Raw genomic sequence first — 17,696 nt, 5'->3', positions numbered from 1 at the left:
CAGGCAGGCTGCGTGCCATCGCTGTAACCACTGTCAGGTGACTCCTCTTTTCTCAGGCAGGGACACAGAGCAGGATGTGGGGCCAGGCAGGAAACCACAGGGTCTCTGTGTCCCTCAGACACCTGGGACAGGAATGGACACTGTGGCCCTACAGGGTAGAGAGGGCTGCCATCCCACCGAGCAGGGGAGTGCCCTTTGACTCTGCCCAGCAGAGAGGTCTCCTCAGAGCTCAGATATCCCTGGGCCTCCCTCCTTGTCCCTGTCTGTGTCCACGAGCACCAGCCTGAGATGTCCCCATGGTGGGACAACAATGATGCATTTCAGCACTTTTAGCTTGGCCCCAGGGAGTAGGTAGGGCTAGGCTAGATTTGTGAAGTAGATGAGTGAGTGAAGGAGTGAGTGAAAGAGTGAATGAGTGAGTGAATGACTGAGTGAGTGAGTGAATGGGTGAATGAAAAAATGAGCGAGTGAGTGAGTGAGTGAGCAAGTGAATAAGTGAACAAGTGAATGAGTGAGTGAGTGAATGAGTTATTGAGCGAATGAATGAGTGAGCAAATGAATGAATGAGTGAATGAGTGAGTGAACAAATGAGTGAGTGAATGAGTGAGTGAATGAGTGAGTGAATGAGTGAATGAATGAATGAACGAATGGATGAGTGAGTGAATGAGTGAGTGAATGGATGAATGAACAAACGAGCGGGTGAGTGAGTGAGTGAGCAAGTGAATAAGTGAACAAGTGAATGAGTGAGTGAGTGAATGAATGAATGAGTGAATGAGTGAGTGAGTGAATGAATGAATGAGTGAATGAATGAGTGAACAAGTGAATGAGTGAATGAATGAGTGAATGAATGAGTGAACAAGTGAATGAGTGAATGAATGAGTGAATGAGTGAATGAGTGAGTGAGCGAATGAATGAGTGAATGAGTGAGTGAGTGAATGAGTGAAAGAGTGAGTGAATGAGTGAACAAATGAATGAGTGAATGAGTGAGTAAATGAGTGAGTGAGTGAGTGAATGAATGAGTTAGTGAATGAATGAGTGAATGAGTGAGTGAGTGAATGAGTGAGTGAATGAGTTAGTAGGTGAGTGAATGAGTGAGTGAATGAGTGAGGGAATGAAGAAATGAATTGGTGAGTTCAGAGCCTATAGACCCTGGAGGACGAAGGTTCATTAGGCCCCTCCAGTTCAGCGAGTTCCTGGGAGGTCTCTGGATGCTGTGGGGTGCTAAGCTGTCACCTCATGATCCACGCAGATGGGGCCTCACTGGTCTGGGGCCAGGCTCAGGGAGGAGGAGGATGCATCCCTGTTCCTGGGGACCAAGCCACAGTGGGGTGGGGCAGGTGGGTGAATGCAGAGTCGCCTGCCTGGGTTTGCTTTCCATCTCTGCCCTTGCCTGCTGCTTGGCCCTGGGCCTTCGACTTCACCTCTCTGCTTCCGCTTATTTATCTGCAAAATGGGCCTAGTGGGGGAGCTGTGAAGATTGCATAACTGTGGTGCATGAATGTGTATGTAGGGCGGGGCCTGCACATGGGAAGCCCGATTAGGTATCAGTATCACTGGGCCAGGCACTCTGTGGGCTGCTCCCAGAAGCCCATCCTATGGAATTCACACACCCAGCATGCCCACCCTGCAGCCTGGCAGCCCTGTCTTCTCCCAAGCACATCTTCCACGGCCTCACCCCACGTGGCTGCCTTGCCCCTCAGGCTCTTCCTCAGCCTGCTGGAAGCTGGTGCCTCAGGGCCTTTGCACTTGCTGCCTGGAACACGATTCCCTGTGTCCACGTGGCTCCCTCCCCGGCCCCTGTGTCTCTCCCTAAGCACCCCAGCGAGGTCTCCCCTGCAGGTGACCCCCCTGTTTTATGGGTTTTGTCTCTCGTGCACTCTTGCTCCCTGTGGCTTTCCTGGCATGGATCGGGCACTCGGAGTGCATGTGGAAAGAAGGAATGGTCTACAAGGAGCAGTGCAAAACATGCTACACACAGGCGTGTGGAGCCGTGAACCCAGGACAGGGCTGAGGCCGCACACTGAGTGTCCAGGGGAGAGGAAGGATGTGTCCAGAGCCTGGGCGGGGGGCAGGGCCAGGCTAGGCCCAGGATAGAGGAGACGGTCTATGTGGAGAGCAGAGCCAGGCCCGGGCCGGGACAGAGGAGACGGTCTGTGCTGGCTGCATAGGAGTCCCGGCTTTGTCTCGAGGGCAATGGGAAGCCACAGAGGCTACAGGCAGAGCTATGCTGGACGAACCCTCCCTGGAGAAGGTTAATGACAGGTGGGGGAAGAGGAGGGCCAGGCTGGGGGCAGGCCCAGGGCAGAGCTGGTGGCCAAGGTTGTGCACAGATGGTGAGACACTCACAGGCAGGGAGACTGTGCCAGGGGCCATCTGACCTCGCTGGACACAGAAGAGTGAAGAGGCCTCCTCCATCTGTGCAGAGTCCAGGGCCCGCCCCCACCCTGGACACTGTCTGCCGAGGGCACGCACCCTTCCTCCCTCTCCACTGAGGTGGGGGCACTGCTTTCTGACCTGGCAGGCAGCCCCGGGCAGAGGGAGCTGAGCTCTGTCCTGCCTCTGACTGTATGTGCGTGAGAGATGGGGGCCCGGGGGGTGAGCAGGACTGTCCCTCATCTAGGCAGCCTGCAGGGGTGGTGCGCCCACCGGCCAGGTGGGGCTGCTCAGTGTGCTCTGTGACCATGGCAGGGGAGGGGCTTATTAACATGCAGCTGTCAGGTCTGGATATAGCTTGGCCGGGGGCCAGGCTGAGCTTGAAGGAGTGATAGTTTGCAGTGGTGGGGCTCATTTTAGGGGGCTCCATGAGAGCGGGGATAGACCTTATTTGTCTCTGTACTCTCAGCATCTAGCACGATGCTTGGAACAGAGTGGAGGAGAGTAGACTTTCTGTAGAATGGATCAGCAGTGGTGTCCCACAGCCCCACCCTGGGTTCGAGTCAGTGTGGCACGCGTTCAAGGAGAGACTCGAGGGTTCCACGATGAATGCACTGCTGTCTGCAAGATGAGAGGTGGCTGGTAGGGCAGGGAGGGCTTCCTGGAGGCACTGGGGCAGGGAGGGATCATGGGGTGGTCACTCTCTCAGGACAGAGTTAGCTCCAGGGCTGTGGCCTGTAGGCGCCAACCCTGGGGAGCTGCTGGTCCTCTCCTCTGCAGAGCCCTGCCCTGTCCTGCCCCTGGAACCCCTGGGTAGAGTTCTGTGACCCAGCACACCTGGACGGTTCAGGCTGGCCCCTGACTGTGCAGAGAGATCAGAGGCCCCAGGCCACCGTGGAGGTGCTTGAGCCTATGGTCCAAGGTAGAACCACGTGAGGAGGGCTTTGATACATGAGGAGTCAGAGCCAGGCCGAAGCATCTGGGGTCAGTGACACAGGCTCCGGAGAGCTGGCTGTGCTCCTGTGTCTCCTCCCAATGCTGCTTTCAGTGCCTTGGGGGCTCCAAGTCAGCCATGGTTGGGTTTACACCATGGATATCAGCAAATGCTAAAGTCAGGGCTCTCCCAAGCCCTGATGCAGAGCCAGTTGTTAAATCTTTACCAGCACGGCACTGACAGGGAAGAGGGAGAACTCAAAACAGAGAAAGGTCCCAGGATGAAGGTGTGGAGAGGACGCCCAGCACATGCAGGCACATATAGACACGCTTACATGCAGATACATCCAACACCCGAAAACACAGAGACTTCAGACAGGCAAACAGACACATGCACACACCGACATGCCACAGGCACAGCTACGCCCCAACACACAGCCACATGCACACATACATTCACCCATGAGAGCACACTCAAACAGGTTTGCATACAGTTAGAAACACACACTGGAACTCTCAGACACACAACTCCATGTGTACACACAGCCACACACAGATGCACACACACAGGCAGGTGAGGCTCAAGGCTGTGCAGCCTTGTCTTGCTGCCGTCTTTCCCCTGGCTTGGGCTTGTAGAGGGTGAGTTTCTGACAGCTGCCCAGCCCTACCCTGGGGGCTGCTTGATCTGGCCTCTGTTCATTGGCCACACTCTGCTAGGATATGGCCCCAGTTTGGGCCTTTGATTGACTCATTGTCCCTTCACTTATCACACACTTTTCATTTATGACCCAAATATTTGCTCACTCATTCATCCACCCACCTGAACATCCATCCATCCATCCATCCACCTATGTACCATTTATCCACCCATCATCCATGATATAACCATCCATCCATCCATCCATCCATCATCCATCCATCCATCCATCCATCCATCCATCCATCCATCCATCCTCCATCCATGCATACATGCATCCATCCATCCTCCATCCACTCATCCATCACCCACCCACCCATCCACCCATCCACTCATCCATTATACACCCACCCATCCACTCATCCACTCATCCATCCTCCACCCACCCATCCACCTATCCACTCATCCATTATCCATCATCTGTGATATATCCACCATCCACCCATCCATCCACTCACTTGAACATCCATCCACCCATCATCCATCCATTATCCATCCACCCGTTCAATCACCCGTCCATCCATCATCCACCCATCCATCCACCCACCTTAATGTCCACCCATGCATCCATCCATCTACCCATCCACCCACCCATCCATCATCCATTCACCCATTCATCATCCATCTGCCCATCCACTCATCCATCCATCCATCCAACATCCACTCATCCATCCATCCATCATCCATGTTACACCCATGCAACCACCTATCATCCACCCATACATCCACCCACCTTAACCTCCATCGACACATGCATCCATCCATCCATCAACCCATGCATCCATCCATCTACCCATCCACCCACCCATCCATCATCCATCCACCCATCCATTATCCATTCACCCGTCCATTATCTACCCATCATCTGTCACCCATCCATTCATCTGTCTAAACAGGCATTTCCTCCCCCCTCACTTGCCCTTGTCAAACCATCAATCTTCCTGGGGCCATGCTGGGTGTCTTGGGAAGACTGTGCTCACCTCAGGCTTTGTGTTGTGTGGTTTGTGTGAGTGGTTTGTAAGTGTGTTGTGTGTGTGTGGTGTGTTGTGTATGCATGTTCATGGGCAGAGGCCTCCAGGAGCACCCACACACGGGCAGGGATATTTGCCCTCCCTTCACACTGTCCTGCCACTCCCCTCTCTCACTCAGCCCCTGCTCTCTGTAGGAGCGGGATTTCTCCTCCGTCCAGGTGGGGGTGGTTTCTGACACCTTGGCCTGGCCTCCTGCTCTCACCGTCTGTGCCCCTGGGCAGGGGCAGGGCCTTGTCCTGGAGCCCCCACAAGATGAGGGCCCCTGAGTGAGGGTGGGGGGTCAGCAGGGTGCCCCGTTTCCTGACCCTGCTGCCTGCGGAGGCTCCCAGTTGAGCGGGAGCTGAGAGAGGCCCTTCGCACTTGCTGGCCTGCCTGTTAGCTCGGAGCCCAGCCTGGAGCTGCACATGGGCTCTGCTGTGTACCGGGGGTGGTGGGGCAGGGTGGTTGGCGCCCTTGCCTCCAGCAGCACCCAGGCTGCAAGTTCCCCAGGTTGTGAAGACCAAAGAGAGAAGAAAAGCAGGGACTTCCTTTATTTTTGGGGGGAGGTTTCTCATGGGAGCTGCCTTGGGCACCAGCCTAAGGGGCTGAGGGACAGGCTGGTGTGTGGAGCGTGGAGAGCGAGGCTGGGCAGAGAGGCATCCTCTCAGGGTGCCTCGCCCTGGGGGCCCAGCGGCAGGTTACAGAAGGGAAGGGTCCTTGTCACTCCTTGCGGAGTCGAGGGTTGCGTGGTCTGGGAAGGCCGGGGGTGAGGACTGTGTCTTCCTGACCACCTGGAGTGTGGAGACAGAGCTGAGGATGCCTGTGGGTTCTGTCAGGGACTGGGGCCCACATGTGGGAGACGGTCTCACAGACCCAAGACCTTGAGAGCAGACCCTGCTCCCCAAGCCCACTCTGCATGTGGGGTGTCCCCAGGGTCCCATGGAGCTCTGGAGTCATGGAGTCACCTTGCCTTAATTAGTTCTTTGTGCTGTTTGAGTTTACTTAAAGGGTGTAGGGCAGGAGGAGGCAGTGACTGTGGGGGTTTGAGAGGATTTTGGAGGACAGATCTACGGGTGGGGGTCCCTGAGGGGTTCAGGGCAGGCATCCCTGTGTGTATGATGGACTGAGGGCAGGGAGTGCCGTGCCACTGTCCCAGGCCACTGGGGCAGGAGGACTCTGCCTCCCCTCTGGGATTGTTCATTTCGGAGACCCTGGCCTCCTGGCAGTGAAGCTGCAGGTCTCAGTGCATCAGAGATTTCGAGTTTCTCTCCCTGCCCACCTGGGAGAGGTGTGGGCAGACCCCGGAGGCTTAGCCAGTGGGGAGGAGAGGAGGGCCCATCTGCAGGTTGCCACAGCAACCAGCTACTTCTTTCCCACAAGGCTCCAGGCTGGGAGACAGCAGAGGGCCTCTGTGTTGACCCTCCAGGCCCCAAGACCTGATCCCAGGCAGGGGAACAGGCTCTAGGTTCTGGGGAGGGGCTGGTCCAGTGGAGGGTGGGGAGGGAGCTGCAGGCAGGCTCCCCATAGCTCAGTCCAGGGGTCTGAGAGATCTGGGGGAGAAGGGTGGGATGGGGGGTCTATTCTAGGGGTGTAAATGCCCCAATCCCTGAGGAAGGGGGTGCTCTGATGGAGAACAACACACGTGCCACACACTCATGCAGACATCATACAACAGGTGCAGCATACATGCAAACACACCACACACACCATGGACACCACACATGGCACATGCATCAGACATGCAAAACACCACACACATCGCATGACACACACAGCACACACAGCATACAAGCAACACACCACACACATCACATACACCATGCACAGCACATGTATCATACACGCAACACAACACACACAGCACACACACCACTCATGGCATATGCCACACACCCAGCACATACCTCATACCTTCAACACACCACACACATCATATGCCACACACAGCACATGCATCATACATGCAAACACACCCCACACAGCACACATGGCACATGCATCAGACATGCAAACACACCACACATACCACACACGGCATATGCATCATACATGCAAACGTACCACACACAGCACACACCACACACATGCATACTGCTGTAAACACACACACCTGTGTGGGGATGAGGACCGGGGCCTATAGGTGGTCAGGGAGGCAGTGGGTTGAGGGTGAGCTGAGCTGCCCAAGGCCATGGGCCAGGGAGAGGCAGGCAGGGCATGCCTGGAGCCCTCGTCACTCCTTAGGCTGGCCTCCTTGGGCACGTGGGGCGGGGCACTTCAAGCTTCGCAGGGAAGGCTCCTGGGGCTGGCCTGATCATCCCACAGGGTCTCGGGCCCAGGACCCCACTAGTGAAGTGGCAGGGTCTGGGCCTCCTTAGGGAATGTCCATAGGGAATGTTTATGTGTCGCGTTTCCTCGGTAAGGGATTGGAGGGGCAGGGAGCAGGGGCTCTTGGCTCCCCACCTGTGGTGGGCTCATAGCCCCCTTTGTAGGAGACCGTTGGCCTCTCTGAGCTTTAGTTAACTGAATGGGAACCATGGAGACCTCACCGGTTGTTATGAGGCTCGAGTGAGTCAAAGATGGTGAGGCCAGGTGTGGGCTTGGCACTCAGTAACTGCTCCAGATGGGCTGGCTGTCACCATTACCCCAAGCCTGTGCAGCCAGGAGTGATGAGCCAGGCAGGACCCCAGCTCCGATGTCTGCAGTCTCCCTGGGCTGTCCTGTGGGGCGCGGGGCTCCCTCTGCTTTAGGCTTCTGGCTTGTCTGGTGTCTGGGACCCCTCAGTGACCACATCTCCAGCCCCTTTCAGCCACCCCCTCCCCCGTGGGCTGAGGCAAGGACAGCTAACCCTCTCTCGTTCCCAGCCCGTCTTGGCTCCAGAGACCCTGGCTCCACGTCCCTGCCTGAGGTCTGGCCTGACCAGCCCCTGCCCGCCTCCATCTGTCCGAGGGCCTGCCAGGCACAGCCAACTCCTGCTGTAGTCTGTCTGCTGGCCCCTTGAGCTCAGCAGTCTCTGATGCTGGCTGGAATGGCAGGCAGGCTGCGTGCCATCGCTGTAACCACTGTCAGGTGACTCCTCTTTTCTCAGGCAGGGACACAGAGCAGGATGTGGGGCCAGGCAGGAAACCACAGGGTCTCTGTGTCCCTCAGACACCTGGGACAGGAATGGACACTGTGGCCCTACAGGGTAGAGAGGGCTGCCATCCCACCGAGCAGGGGAGTGCCCTTTGACTCTGCCCAGCAGAGAGGTCTCCTCAGAGCTCAGATATCCCTGGGCCTCCCTCCTTGTCCCTGTCTGTGTCCACGAGCACCAGCCTGAGATGTCCCCATGGTGGGACAACAATGATGCATTTCAGCACTTTTAGCTTGGCCCCAGGGAGTAGGTAGGGCTAGGCTAGATTTGTGAAGTAGATGAGTGAGTGAAGGAGTGAGTGAAAGAGTGAATGAGTGAGTGAATGACTGAGTGAGTGAGTGAATGGGTGAATGAAAAAATGAGCGAGTGAGTGAGTGAGTGAGCAAGTGAATAAGTGAACAAGTGAATGAGTGAGTGAGTGAATGAGTTATTGAGCGAATGAATGAGTGAGCAAATGAATGAATGAGTGAATGAGTGAGTGAACAAATGAGTGAGTGAATGAGTGAGTGAATGAGTGAGTGAATGAGTGAATGAATGAATGAACGAATGGATGAGTGAGTGAATGAGTGAGTGAATGGATGAATGAACAAACGAGCGGGTGAGTGAGTGAGTGAGCAAGTGAATAAGTGAACAAGTGAATGAGTGAGTGAGTGAATGAATGAATGAGTGAATGAGTGAGTGAGTGAATGAATGAATGAGTGAATGAATGAGTGAACAAGTGAATGAGTGAATGAATGAGTGAATGAATGAGTGAACAAGTGAATGAGTGAATGAATGAGTGAATGAGTGAATGAGTGAGTGAGCGAATGAATGAGTGAATGAGTGAGTGAGTGAATGAGTGAAAGAGTGAGTGAATGAGTGAACAAATGAATGAGTGAATGAGTGAGTAAATGAGTGAGTGAGTGAGTGAATGAATGAGTTAGTGAATGAATGAGTGAATGAGTGAGTGAGTGAATGAGTGAGTGAATGAGTTAGTAGGTGAGTGAATGAGTGAGTGAATGAGTGAGGGAATGAAGAAATGAATTGGTGAGTTCAGAGCCTATAGACCCTGGAGGACGAAGGTTCATTAGGCCCCTCCAGTTCAGCGAGTTCCTGGGAGGTCTCTGGATGCTGTGGGGTGCTAAGCTGTCACCTCATGATCCACGCAGATGGGGCCTCACTGGTCTGGGGCCAGGCTCAGGGAGGAGGAGGATGCATCCCTGTTCCTGGGGACCAAGCCACAGTGGGGTGGGGCAGGTGGGTGAATGCAGAGTCGCCTGCCTGGGTTTGCTTTCCATCTCTGCCCTTGCCTGCTGCTTGGCCCTGGGCCTTCGACTTCACCTCTCTGCTTCCGCTTATTTATCTGCAAAATGGGCCTAGTGGGGGAGCTGTGAAGATTGCATAACTGTGGTGCATGAATGTGTATGTAGGGCGGGGCCTGCACATGGGAAGCCCGATTAGGTATCAGTATCACTGGGCCAGGCACTCTGTGGGCTGCTCCCAGAAGCCCATCCTATGGAATTCACACACCCAGCATGCCCACCCTGCAGCCTGGCAGCCCTGTCTTCTCCCAAGCACATCTTCCACGGCCTCACCCCACGTGGCTGCCTTGCCCCTCAGGCTCTTCCTCAGCCTGCTGGAAGCTGGTGCCTCAGGGCCTTTGCACTTGCTGCCTGGAACACGATTCCCTGTGTCCACGTGGCTCCCTCCCCGGCCCCTGTGTCTCTCCCTAAGCACCCCAGCGAGGTCTCCCCTGCAGGTGACCCCCCTGTTTTATGGGTTTTGTCTCTCGTGCACTCTTGCTCCCTGTGGCTTTCCTGGCATGGATCGGGCACTCGGAGTGCATGTGGAAAGAAGGAATGGTCTACAAGGAGCAGTGCAAAACATGCTACACACAGGCGTGTGGAGCCGTGAACCCAGGACAGGGCTGAGGCCGCACACTGAGTGTCCAGGGGAGAGGAAGGATGTGTCCAGAGCCTGGGCGGGGGGCAGGGCCAGGCTAGGCCCAGGATAGAGGAGACGGTCTATGTGGAGAGCAGAGCCAGGCCCGGGCCGGGACAGAGGAGACGGTCTGTGCTGGCTGCATAGGAGTCCCGGCTTTGTCTCGAGGGCAATGGGAAGCCACAGAGGCTACAGGCAGAGCTATGCTGGACGAACCCTCCCTGGAGAAGGTTAATGACAGGTGGGGGAAGAGGAGGGCCAGGCTGGGGGCAGGCCCAGGGCAGAGCTGGTGGCCAAGGTTGTGCACAGATGGTGAGACACTCACAGGCAGGGAGACTGTACCAGGGGCCATCTGACCTCGCTGGACACAGAAGAGTGAAGAGGCCTCCTCCATCTGTGCAGAGTCCAGGGCCCGCCCCCACCCTGGACACTGTCTGCCGAGGGCACGCACCCTTCCTCCCTCTCCACTGAGGTGGGGGCACTGCTTTCTGACCTGGCAGGCAGCCCCGGGCAGAGGGAGCTGAGCTCTGTCCTGCCTCTGACTGTATGTGCGTGAGAGATGGGGGCCCGGGGGGTGAGCAGGACTGTCCCTCATCTAGGCAGCCTGCAGGGGTGGTGCGCCCACCGGCCAGGTGGGGCTGCTCAGTGTGCTCTGTGACCATGGCAGGGGAGGGGCTTATTAACATGCAGCTGTCAGGTCTGGATATAGCTTGGCCGGGGGCCAGGCTGAGCTTGAAGGAGTGATAGTTTGCAGTGGTGGGGCTCATTTTAGGGGGCTCCATGAGAGCGGGGATAGACCTTATTTGTCTCTGTACTCTCAGCATCTAGCACGATGCTTGGAACAGAGTGGAGGAGAGTAGACTTTCTGTAGAATGGATCAGCAGTGGTGTCCCACAGCCCCACCCTGGGTTCGAGTCAGTGTGGCACGCGTTCAAGGAGAGACTCGAGGGTTCCACGATGAATGCACTGCTGTCTGCAAGATGAGAGGTGGCTGGTAGGGCAGGGAGGGCTTCCTGGAGGCACTGGGGCAGGGAGGAATCATGGGGTGGTCACTCTCTCAGGACAGAGTTAGCTCCAGGGCTGTGGCCTGTAGGCGCCAACCCTGGGGAGCTGCTGGTCCTCTCCTCTGCAGAGCCCTGCCCTGTCCTGCCCCTGGAACCCCTGGGTAGAGTTCTGTGACCCAGCACACCTGGACGGTTCAGGCTGGCCCCTGACTGTGCAGAGAGATCAGAGGCCCCAGGCCACCGTGGAGGTGCTTGAGCCTATGGTCCAAGGTAGAACCACGTGAGGAGGGCTTTGATACATGAGGAGTCAGAGCCAGGCCGAAGCATCTGGGGTCAGTGACACAGGCTCCGGAGAGCTGGCTGTGCTCCTGTGTCTCCTCCCAATGCTGCTTTCAGTGCCTTGGGGGCTCCAAGTCAGCCATGGTTGGGTTTACACCATGGATATCAGCAAATGCTAAAGTCAGGGCTCTCCCAAGCCCTGATGCAGAGCCAGTTGTTAAATCTTTACCAGCACGGCACTGACAGGGAAGAGGGAGAACTCAAAACAGAGAAAGGTCCCAGGATGAAGGTGTGGAGAGGACGCCCAGCACATGCAGGCACATATAGACACGCTTACATGCAGATACATCCAACACCCGAAAACACAGAGACTTCAGACAGGCAGACAGACACATGCACACACCGACATGCCACAGGCACAGCTATGCCCCAACACACAGCCACATGCACACATACATTCACCCATGAGAGCACACTCAAACAGGTTTGCATACAGTTAGAAACACACACTGGAACTCTCAGACACACAACTCCATGTGTACACACAGCCACACACAGATGCACACACACAGGCAGGTGAGGCTCAAGGCTGTGCAGCCTTGTCTTGCTGCCGTCTTTCCCCTGGCTTGGGCTTGTAGAGGGTGAGTTTCTGACAGCTGCCCAGCCCTACCCTGGGGGCTGCTTGATCTGGCCTCTGTTCATTGGCCACACTCTGCTAGGATATGGCCCCAGTTTGGGCCTTTGATTGACTCATTGTCCCTTCACTTATCACACACTTTTCATTTATGACCCAAATATTTGCTCACTCATTCATCCACCCACCTGAACATCCATCCATCCATCCATCCACCTATGTACCATTTATCCACCCATCATCCATGATATAACCATCCATCCATCCATCCATCCATCATCCATCCATCCATCCATCCATCCATCCATCCATCCATCCATCCTCCATCCATGCATACATGCATCCATCCATCCTCCATCCACTCATCCATCACCCACCCACCCATCCACCCATCCACTCATCCATTATACACCCACCCATCCACTCATCCACTCATCCATCCTCCACCCACCCATCCACCTATCCACTCATCCATTATCCATCATCCGTGATATATCCACCATCCACCCATCCATCCACTCACTTGAACATCCATCCACCCATCATCCATCCATCTATTATCCATCCACCCGTTCAATCACCCGTCCATCCATCATCCACCCATCCATCCACCCACCTTAATGTCCACCCATGCATCCATCCATCTACCCATCCACCCACCCATCCATCATCCATTCACCCATTCATCATCCATCTGCCTATCCACTCATCCATCCATCTATCCATCATCCACTCATCCATCCATCCATCATCCATGTTACACCCATGCAACCACCTATCATCCACCCATACATCCACCCACCTTAACCTCCATCGACACATGCATCCATCCATCCATCAACCCATGCATCCATCCATCTACCCATCCACCCACCCATCCATCATCCATCCACCCATCCATTATCCATTCACCCGTCCATTATCTACCCATCATCTGTCACCCATCCATTCATCTGTCTAAACAGGCATTTCCTCCCCCCTCACTTGCCCTTGTCAAACCATCAATCTTCCTGGGGCCATGCTGGGTGTCTTGGGAAGACTGTGCTCACCTCAGGCTTTGTGTTGTGTGGTTTGTGTGAGTGGTTTGTAAGTGTGTTGTGTGTGTGTGGTGTGTTGTGTATGCATGTTCATGGGCAGAGGCCTCCAGGAGCACCCACACACGGGCAGGGATATTTGCCCTCCCTTCACACTGTCCTGCCACTCCCCTCTCTCACTCAGCCCCTGCTCTCTGTAGGAGCGGGATTTCTCCTCCGTCCAGGTGGGGGTGGTTTCTGACACCTTGGCCTGGCCTCCTGCTCTCACCGTCTGTGCCCCTGGGCAGGGGCAGGGCCTTGTCCTGGAGCCCCCACAAGATGAGGGCCCCTGAGTGAGGGTGGGGGGTCAGCAGGGTGCCCCGTTTCCTGACCCTGCTGCCTGTGGAGGCTCCCAGTTGAGCGGGAGCTGAGAGAGGCCCTTCGCACTTGCTGGCCTGCCTGTTAGCTCGGAGCCCAGCCTGGAGCTGCACATGGGCTCTGCTGTGTACCGGGGGTGGTGGGGCAGGGTGGTTGGCGCCCTTGCCTCCAGCAGCACCCAGGCTGCAAGTTCCCCAGGTTGTGAAGACCAAAGAGAGAAGAAAAGCAGGGACTTCCTTTATTTTTGGGGGGAGGTTTCTCATGGGAGCTGCCTTGGGCACCAGCCTAAGGGGCTGAGGGACAGGCTGGTGTGTGGAGCGTGGAGAGCGAGGCTGGGCAGAGAGGCATCCTCTCAGGGTGCCTCGCCCTGGGGGCCCAGCGGCAGGTTACAGAAGGGAAGGGTCCTTGTCACTCCTTGCGGAGTCGAGGGTTGCGTGGTCTGGGAAGGCCGGGGGTGAGGACTGTGTCTTCCTGACCACCTGGAGTGTGGAGACAGAGCTGAGGATGCCTGTGGGTTCTGTCAGGGACTGGGGCCCACATGTGGGAGACGGTCTCACAGACCCAAGACCTTGAGAGCAGACCCTGCTCCCCAAGCCCACTCTGCATGTGGGGTGTCCCCAGGGTCCCATGGAGCTCTGGAGTCATGGAGTCACCTTGCCTTAATTAGTTCTTTGTGCTGTTTGAGTTTACTTAAAGGGTGTAGGGCAGGAGGAGGCAGTGACTGTGGGGGTTTGAGAGGATTTTGGAGGACAGATCTACGGGTGGGGGTCCCTGAGGGGTTCAGGGCAGGCATCCCTGTGTGTATGATGGACTGAGGGCAGGGAGTGCCGTGCCACTGTCCCAGGCCACTGGGGCAGGAGGACTCTGCCTCCCCTCTGGGATTGTTCATTTCGGAGACCCTGGCCTCCTGGCAGTGAAGCTGCAGGTCTCAGTGCATCAGAGATTTCGAGTTTCTCTCCCTGCCCACCTGGGAGAGGTGTGGGCAGACCCCGGAGGCTTAGCCAGTGGGGAGGAGGGGAGGGCCCATGTGCAGGTTGCCACAGCAACCAGCTACTTCTTTCCCACAAGGCTCCAGGCTGGGAGACAGCAGAGGGCCTCTGTGTTGACCCTCCAGGCCCCAAGACCTGATCCCAGGCAGGGGAACAGGCTCTAGGTTCTGGGGAGGGGCTGGTCCAGTGGAGGGTGGGGAGGGAGCTGCAGGCAGGCTCCCCATAGCTCAGTCCAGGGGTCTGAGAGATCTGGGGGAGAAGGGTGGGATGGGGGGTCTATTCTAGGGGTGTAAATGCCCCAATCCCTGAGGAAGGGGGTGCTCTGATGGAGAACAACACACGTGCCACACACTCATGCAGACATCATACAACAGGTGCAGCATACATGCAAACACACCACACACACCATGGACACCACACATGGCACATGCATCAGACATGCAAAACACCACACACATCGCATGACACACACAGCACACACAGCATACAAGCAACACACCACACACATCACATACACCATGCACAGCACATGTATCATACACGCAACACAACACACACAGCACACACACCACTCATGGCATATGCCACACACCCAGCACATACCTCATACCTTCAACACACCACACACATCATATGCCACACACAGCACATGCATCATACATGCAAACACACCCCACACAGCACACATGGCACATGCATCAGACATGCAAACACACCACACATACCACACACGGCATATGCATCATACATGCAAACGTACCACACACAGCACACACCACACACATGCATACTGCTGTAAACACACACACCTGTGTGGGGATGAGGACCGGGGCCTATAGGTGGTCAGGGAGGCAGTGGGTTGAGGGTGAGCTGAGCTGCCCAAGGCCATGGGCCAGGGAGAGGCAGGCAGGGCATGCCTGGAGCCCTCGTCACTCCTTAGGCTGGCCTCCTTGGGCACGTGGGGCGGGGCACTTCAAGCTTCGCAGGGAAGGCTCCTGGGGCTGGCCTGATCATCCCACAGGGTCTCGGGCCCAGGACCCCACTAGTGAAGTGGCAGGGTCTGGGCCTCCTTAGGGAATGTCCATAGGGAATGTTTATGTGTCGCGTTTCCTCGGTAAGGGATTGGAGGGGCAGGGAGCAGGGGCTCTTGGCTCCCCACCTGTGGTGGGCTCATAGCCCCCTTTGTAGGAGACCGTTGGCCTCTCTGAGCTTTAGTTAACTGAATGGGAACCATGGAGACCTCACCGGTTGTTATGAGGCTCGAGTGAGTCAAAGATGGTGAGGCCAGGTGTGGGCTTGGCACTCAGTAACTGCTCCAGATGGGCTGGCTGTCACCATTACCCCAAGCCTGTGCAGCCAGGAGTGATGAGCCAGGCAGGACCCCAGCTCCGATGTCTGCAGTCTCCCTGGGCTGTCCTGTGGGGCGCGGGGCTCCCTCTGCTTTAGGCTTCTGGCTTGTCTGGTGTCTGGGACCCCTCAGTGACCACATCTCCAGCCCCTTTCAGCCACCCCCTCCCCCGTGGGCTGAGGCAAGGACAGCTAACCCTCTCTCGTTCCCAGCCCGTCTTGGCTCCAGAGACCCTGGCTCCACGTCCCTGCCTGAGGTCTGGCCTGACCAGCCCCTGCCCGCCTCCATCTGTCCGAGGGCCTGCCAGGCACAGCCAACTCCTGCCGTAGTCTGTCTGCTGGCCCCTTGAGCTCAGCAGTCTCTGATGCTGGCTGGAATGGCAGGCAGGCTGCGTGCCATCGCTGTAACCACTGTCAGGTGACTCCTCTTTTCTCAGGCAGGGACACAGAGCAGGATGTGGGGCCAGGCAGGAAACCACAGGGTCTCTGTGTCCCTCAGACACCTGGGACAGGAATGGACACTGTGGCCCTACAGGGTAGAGAGGGCTGCCATCCCACCGAGCAGGGGAGTGCCCTTTGACTCTGCCCAGCAGAGAGGTCTCCTCAGAGCTCAGATATCCCTGGGCCTCCCTCCTTGTCCCTGTCTGTGTCCACGAGCACCAGCCTGAGATGTCCCCATGGTGGGACAACAATGATGCATTTCAGCACTTTTAGCTTGGCCCCAGGGAGTAGGTAGGGCTAGGCTAGATTTGTGAAGTAGATGAGTGAGTGAAGGAGTGAGTGAAAGAGTGAATGAGTGAGTGAATGACTGAGTGAGTGAGTGAATGGGTGAATGAAAAAATGAGCGAGTGAGTGAGTGAGTGAGCAAGTGAATAAGTGAACAAGTGAATGAGTGAGTGAGTGAATGAGTTATTGAGCGAATGAATGAGTGAGCAAATGAATGAATGAGTGAATGAGTGAGTGAACAAATGAGTGAGTGAATGAGTGAGTGAATGAGTGAGTGAATGAGTGAATGAATGAATGAACGAATGGATGAGTGAGTGAATGAGTGAGTGAATGGATGAATGAACAAACGAGCGGGTGAGTGAGTGAGTGAGCAAGTGAATAAGTGAACAAGTGAATGAGTGAGTGAGTGAATGAATGAATGAGTGAATGAGTGAGTGAGTGAATGAATGAATGAGTGAATGAATGAGTGAACAAGTGAATGAGTGAATGAATGAGTGAATGAATGAGTGAACAAGTGAATGAGTGAATGAATGAGTGAATGAGTGAATGAGTGAGTGAGCGAATGAATGAGTGAATGAGTGAGTGAGTGAATGAGTGAAAGAGTGAGTGAATGAGTGAACAAATGAATGAGTGAATGAGTGAGTAAATGAGTGAGTGAGTGAGTGAATGAATGAGTTAGTGAATGAATGAGTGAATGAGTGAGTGAGTGAATGAGTGAGTGAATGAGTTAGTAGGTGAGTGAATGAGTGAGTGAATGAGTGAGGGAATGAAGAAATGAATTGGTGAGTTCAGAGCCTATAGACCCTGGAGGACGAAGGTTCATTAGGCCCCTCCAGTTCAGCGAGTTCCTGGGAGGTCTCTGGATGCTGTGGGGTGCTAAGCTGTCACCTCATGATCCACGCAGATGGGGCCTCACTGGTCTGGGGCCAGGCTCAGGGAGGAGGAGGATGCATCCCTGTTCCTGGGGACCAAGCCACAGTGGGGTGGGGCAGGTGGGTGAATGCAGAGTCGCCTGCCTGGGTTTGCTTTCCATCTCTGCCCTTGCCTGCTGCTTGGCCCTGGGCCTTCGACTTCACCTCTCTGCTTCCGCTTATTTATCTGCAAAATGGGCCTAGTGGGGGAGCTGTGAAGATTGCATAACTGTGGTGCATGAATGTGTATGTAGGGCGGGGCCTGCACATGGGAAGCCCGATTAGGTATCAGTATCACTGGGCCAGGCACTCTGTGGGCTGCTCCCAGAAGCCCATCCTATGGAATTCACAC

Source organism: Gorilla gorilla, chromosome 14 (genome assembly GCF_029281585.2).
Source record: "Gorilla gorilla gorilla isolate KB3781 chromosome 14, NHGRI_mGorGor1-v2.1_pri, whole genome shotgun sequence".
Classification (NCBI taxonomy): domain Eukaryota; kingdom Metazoa; phylum Chordata; class Mammalia; order Primates; family Hominidae; genus Gorilla; species Gorilla gorilla.
This window is presented reverse-complemented; position numbering follows the sequence as displayed.